The 6,000-nt window shown below is 44.3% G+C and overlaps 1 protein-coding gene across 1 annotated transcript in view; it reads left to right on the top strand.

Annotated features, from left to right (window-relative positions):
- The first annotated feature begins 1,383 nt into the window (after positions 1–1,383).
- The window catches only part of TECPR1 (tectonin beta-propeller repeat containing 1), a 56,742-nt gene continuing 52,125 nt past the window's right edge, over positions 1,384–6,000 (top strand). The window contains exon 1 of the mRNA XM_077274940.1: positions 1,384–1,518. The gene's annotated coding sequence lies outside the window, so the exon portion shown is untranslated. The remainder of the gene's footprint in view (positions 1,519–6,000) is intronic.

Genomic DNA, 6,000 nt, shown 5'->3' with positions numbered 1-6,000 from the left:
GCTTCCTGTATTTTTTTTTATAAAAATGACTGATTAATCAGCCGAAGATTATCACTAGAGGACTAGTAAACCTTCTGCCATGTAGTCGTCTATATTCATAAACTCTATATAACCCTGCCCCCACCACTGATTAGCAGCTTTCTGCCTATGCAGTGTACACAGAAAGCTGCCAATCAGTTGTGTGGGCGGGGTTATACAGGGCTCAGTATTTAGAGAACTGCTAGATCTGCAGCAGAGATTTTACCAGAACTGCAGGGGAGGTGAGTTTATCCGTTATTTTTTCATGAGGGATTGAGAAGGGGGTGTCCGAGTAATGGGCAGCCCACTTAGGGGTATGTGAACATGACGTTTTTTTCAGGCTGTTACGCTCCGAAACTGGCGTCAAAACAACGCTCAGAATACACTGAAGAGGCTGAACATATACGTATGTATGGAAAAATCACTCGCTGTTCACATGGTCAGGCTTTTGAGCGTCTTTTAACCGTTTCAGGTTTTCAAACAAGCCAGGTGGTGATTTTGGCATTTTTCTGCACTGAAGACGCTCCGTAGTTTACAATACAAGTCATGGCAAAGCACAAAAGAGGCCCGTAAGTCGCATCATAATGAGAGTTTCCTTAGCGTTTTTTTGCCTTTTTGGAGAAGAAAAAAAAAATGTCAGCAACAAAAAATAAAAAAAGTCGAGAACACATCAACGCAAACTAATTTTTGGTTTTTTTTTACAACGTTCTGATTATTTTTTTAACCACTAAAATTTGGTATTGCCGTAACTGAAGTGACTGGAAGAATCACGCTTCCTTGTCACAAATAAAGCTGTAAAAAAAGACTCCCCCCCGCAATAAAAACAGCCATTTGTTGGATTATGTGGTGAAATGAATGGCGCCATTTTATTCTTTCGACAACTTTTCCGTGTTATTACGTCATATTGTGAGGTAAATGACGCTGATATTAATGCTAATATTATTGTGAGGTAACTGACGCTGATATTAATGCTAATATTATTGTGAGGTAAATGACGCTGATTTTAATGCTAATATTATTGTGAGGTAAATGACGCTGATATTAATGCTAATATTATTGTGAGGTAAATGACGCTGATATTAATGCTAATATTATTGTGAGGTAAATGACGCTGATATTAATGCTAATATTTGGGGAGTTCGCCTCTCCTCCTCCCCGGCCCTCAGCCTCTCCTCCTCCCCGGCCCTCAGCTTCTCCCCTCCTGACCCCCGCACTCTCCTCTCGTCTCTAGTCTGGACACAACCTGACTGCGCTGCTGTTATATTTTGTCATGTAATTTGACGTAGAGATTCTCTCCACCAATCACAGCGCAGGTCAAGACAGAAGCAGCCAATAGCAGCGCTCACAGCTCGGAGCTGTCGCACCCACGTGTCTGCTCCAGGGAGGGACGGGAAAAAAAAAAACTGCAATGGCTGCGCTGTGTCAACATCTCCTATGTGTGTGCAGGTGACCGGGGCCGCCCTCCTACGTGTCATTATACCGGGTGCCAGGGGCGGCAAGGTAAGCGGCGGCCATCCGTACGGCCTTTACAAGGTGTCCTTACTGGGGTCATTGTGGAGACCTTGGAGTGGGAGGGGTTAATGAGGATGAGCCCCAATCTGTGCGCCCCTTCCGGACACTCTGGGTAATTACACCACTTTTTGAGGGCTTCTGTGTTTTATGGGGGGAGGTGAGACCCCCAGCTCCCAGTACATAGCACCACACCAGCCTTCAAGGGGATGTCCATGTGTTATAGGACCATATGGTCCTATAACATGATGGTCTCCATCATGTTCTCATACACTTTATGCAGTTAATAGCCTCTGTGTCTGTACTGTTACATACTTAGGCAGTTAACTGGTTCATGCAGCTTTACATGAACACCCGAGCCTTACACTATGGCTGGTCCAAATAACTAAAGCAATTGTTACCATCCACCTCTTGTGTCTCCCCTTTTCCTCATAGTTTGTAAGCTTGCGAGCAGGGCCCTCATTCCTACTGGTATCTGTTTTGAACTGTGATTTCTGTTATGCTGTAATGTCTATTGTCTGTATAAGTCCCCTCTATAAGTTGTAAAGCGCTGCGGAATATGTTGGCGCTATATAAATAAAATTATTATTATTTATTATTATTATTATATGGTGGTCTCTTATATGCAGTTTAATGTATCTGTCATCAAAAAGTGGCTTAAAAAAAAGTGCGGACCACCATTGTCCAATAACCCCCGCTGACCCCAGGTATATGCCCCTCTTGGCTTTTTCCTCCTCGTCCTCCCTAAGCTATAACTTTATTCTTTCCCCATAATTTATATATATATACATACCTCCCAACTTTTGAGGAAGGGAAAGAGGGACAAAGTTATTGGTGCGTGCAGCGCGCCGCGCTGAATTTTAGGCCACGCCACTGACCACACCCATTTCACAACTAGTCACGCCCCAACCACACCCATTTAGCACTGCTGATCACAATGTTTTATAAACAAAAAAATTATGGCTACACAGTGCTTTATACTGTATAATGGCCCCACATGATGCTCCAAACTGTATAATGGCCCCACATGATGCTCCATACTGTAGAATGGCCACACAAGATGCTCCATACTGTATAATGGACCCACATGATGCTCCATACTGTATAATGGCCCCACAAGATGCTCCATACTGTATAATGGCCCCACATGATGCTGCATACTGTATAATGGCCCCACATGATGCTCCATACTGTATAATGGCCACACATGATGCTCCATACTGTATAATGGTCCCACATGATGCTCCATACTGTATAATGGCCACACAGTGCTCCATACTGTATAATGGCCACACATGATGCTCCATACTGTATAATGGCCCCACAAGATGCTCCATACTGTATAATGGCCTCACCTGATGCTCCATACTGTATAATGGCCACACAAGATGCTCCATACTGTATAATGGCCCCACAAAATGCTCCATACTGTATAATGGCCCCACAAGATGCTCCATACTGTATAATGGCCACACATGATGCTCCTTACTGAATAATGGCCACACATAGTGCTCCATACTGTATAATGGCCACACATGATGCTGCGTACAGTGTACTGGCCCCACATGATGCTGCATACTGTATAATGGCCACACATGATGCTCCATACTGTATAATGACCCCACATAATGCTGTGTACAGTATAATGGCTCCACATGATGCTCCATACTGTATAATGGCCCCACATGATGCTGCATACAGTATACTGGCCCCACGTGATGGTCCATACAGTATAATGAGCTCACATGATGCTTTTTACAGTATAATGGCCCCACAAGAAGCTGGGTACAGTATAATGGCCACACATGGTTACCCCACCAACATCATTGCCTTCTCCATCACTACACACACACACCTTTCACCGCGCTCCCTCGCAGCTGCCGGCAGCTTCCACTCCCGCGGCGCTGAATGATGTCATCCAGCTGCGCCGCTGACTGCTCACGTCGCTGCAGCTGTGATACGCCACTGATAAAGACCTCTCCGTGTCTCCTGTGCCAGTCAGTGTCAGAGTGAGGAGCAATATCTGCTCCGATCCGACACAGCCAGCGTCCGCTCCATACACCTTGTATACACACGGCTCTGCTCTGTACACCTCATACACACGCGGCTCCGCTCCGTACACCTCGTACACACACGACTCCACTCCGTACACCTCGTACACACACGACTCCGCTCCATACACGATGTGCCGTTTATTTATATTTTTTTATATTATTTAATATCATTATTCCTCAGCAGTATGCACAGTTACACGTGCAACGAGACTGAATGTTTTAATTTTATTTTTTAGATTTTTTTTTTTCTTGTGTTATGGAATGGAAAAAAGGGAGTGAGAGACATAATAGGAACTTTTATTTTTTTTGTTTATTTATTTATTTTAAATTATATTTTTTAACATTTTTTTTTTTTCTTGGTCTTGCTAGGAGACTTGAATTTGTAATATTGCAGTAAATCACTTATCTCCTACGAGGCCCCGACACAGGCGACCGACATGGCAGACATAAGGTCCAGGAGCAGGACCCCCAGCTGCTATGGCTGATCCATAGCCACCAAACAATGATGTTGCAGGGAGGCAAAGGGTTTTGGAACGGATGCGCTCCCATATTTCCAGCCTCTTGAAACCATGCCGTTGTCATGGTTGATAGCAGCGTTTATAAGTTTAAAAGGGTTGTCCGTAATGGGGTACAAGTCTGCAGTCCCACAGAGTGAATCATCACATCGCACACACTGTGTCAGCTCTGATCATGTGACTGCATGTAGACGATTTGCATACTCCCGGACACAATCTGACTAGACGTCTGTGGCTGTGCATGTCTAGTCTGCACTTGACCGCATGTATGCCAACTGCTTACTTGCAGTAACACTTCCGGCATCGGAGAATCCATCCAGCATTTACTGTGCACGCTGTGCGGATTCACAAGTCTGCAGTCACATAGAGTGACTGCAGACTTGTGCCCGAAGGACGGACAACCCTTTTAAATTCTTAAATGCTGCAGTCAGCAATTATAACGGCATTTAAGAGACAGCAGACTTGTGAATCATTACATTGCACGCACTGCGCACTGTGTCAGCGCCGGTCATGTGAATGCAAATAGACGATTTGCATACTCCCGGCCACAATCCAACTAGACATCTCTGGCTGTGCACGTCTAGTCTGCACATAACAAGTATGTAAATTGCATGTATGTAATTTTTCCTGTAAGACGTTACTTTAGTCACAATTTTTTCACTTTTATAAGGGTTATCCTGAGAAAATGGACCCCGCAATTTCTTACCCAGTTTCTTCTTAGCATGCAGTTACCCCACATGTGTTCATAAACCCGTTTGAACAAACGTCAGAGCTCAGAAGGGAAGGAGCCACCATTTGAATTTTATGTAAAAAATTTGGCTGAAATAGATTGTGGAAGCCATGTCGCGTTTGCAGGGCCCTAAGATGCCCAAACAGAAGAAACCCCCGACAAGTGACCCCATTTTGGAAACTACACCCCTCAAGGAATTCATCTATTGGTATACTGAGCATTTTTAACCTACAGGTGATTCACAAAACTATATCATTTAGATATGAAAACATTTTTTTTTCCCACTAAAATACTGTTTTAGCCCCAATTTTTAATTTCCACAAGGGGTAAAAGGAGAAAATAGACCCCATAATTTGTTATGCAATTTTTCCCAAATGTGGCAGTACCCCATATGTGGCTGTACACTACTGTGTACTGAGTAGATTCCAGGCTCCATTATCTGAGCCCCTGAGGTGCCAGATCAGGAGAAACCCCAACCCCCCCAGGTAACTCCATTGTGGAAACTACAGTACCTAAATAATTCATCTAGCGGAGTAGAGAGTATTTTGAACCCACAGGTGCCTCACAGAATTTTATAAAATTGAGACGATAATGCCAAACATGTGGCCACTTTCTGTGGTTTAGGCACAGGGGGGCTCAGGAGGAAGGAGGCATTTGGATTTGGGAGCGCAGAACTCAATGAATTTTATTTGAGGGGCGGGAGCCATGCCACTTTTCCAGAGTCTTTGTTCTAGCAGTAACGTGGGGACTTCCTATATTTCCAGCAGATGATGGACCTGAGTGGGGACTGGTTTTGTGCGGGATAAATTAGGGTTTTTATTGGTAACACTTTGGGGTACATAATATTTTTTTATCGCTTCCAGTATAAGGCTGGATCACATTCTTGTGTTCTATTCTGAGCACTTACCTCGGGGTTTCCATGTGAATCCCACAAAAATTAGATTCATGCGAAATCCCCAACAGAACCACCCACCATAATGAGGCAGATGGAAACACTTTGGGGTCCATTTGTTGTCCGGTTCCGGCGGTGTCATTCATTTTAGGCGTTCACAGATCTGTGGTCGCCCACAGTTGCACGCAAAAATGATGCCTAAAAGAGTGACACAGCCAGAACATAGACCAGTCCAAAGTGTCTCCATCTGCCTCATAAGTGAGTGGTTCTAGAGAGTGAGAG

The sequence above is a fragment of the Ranitomeya variabilis genome, chromosome 7 (assembly GCF_051348905.1).
Source record: "Ranitomeya variabilis isolate aRanVar5 chromosome 7, aRanVar5.hap1, whole genome shotgun sequence".
In the NCBI taxonomy this organism is placed as follows: domain Eukaryota; kingdom Metazoa; phylum Chordata; class Amphibia; order Anura; family Dendrobatidae; genus Ranitomeya; species Ranitomeya variabilis.
Note: the sequence above shows the minus strand (reverse complement) of the source record. Positions and strands in the feature narration are given on the sequence as shown.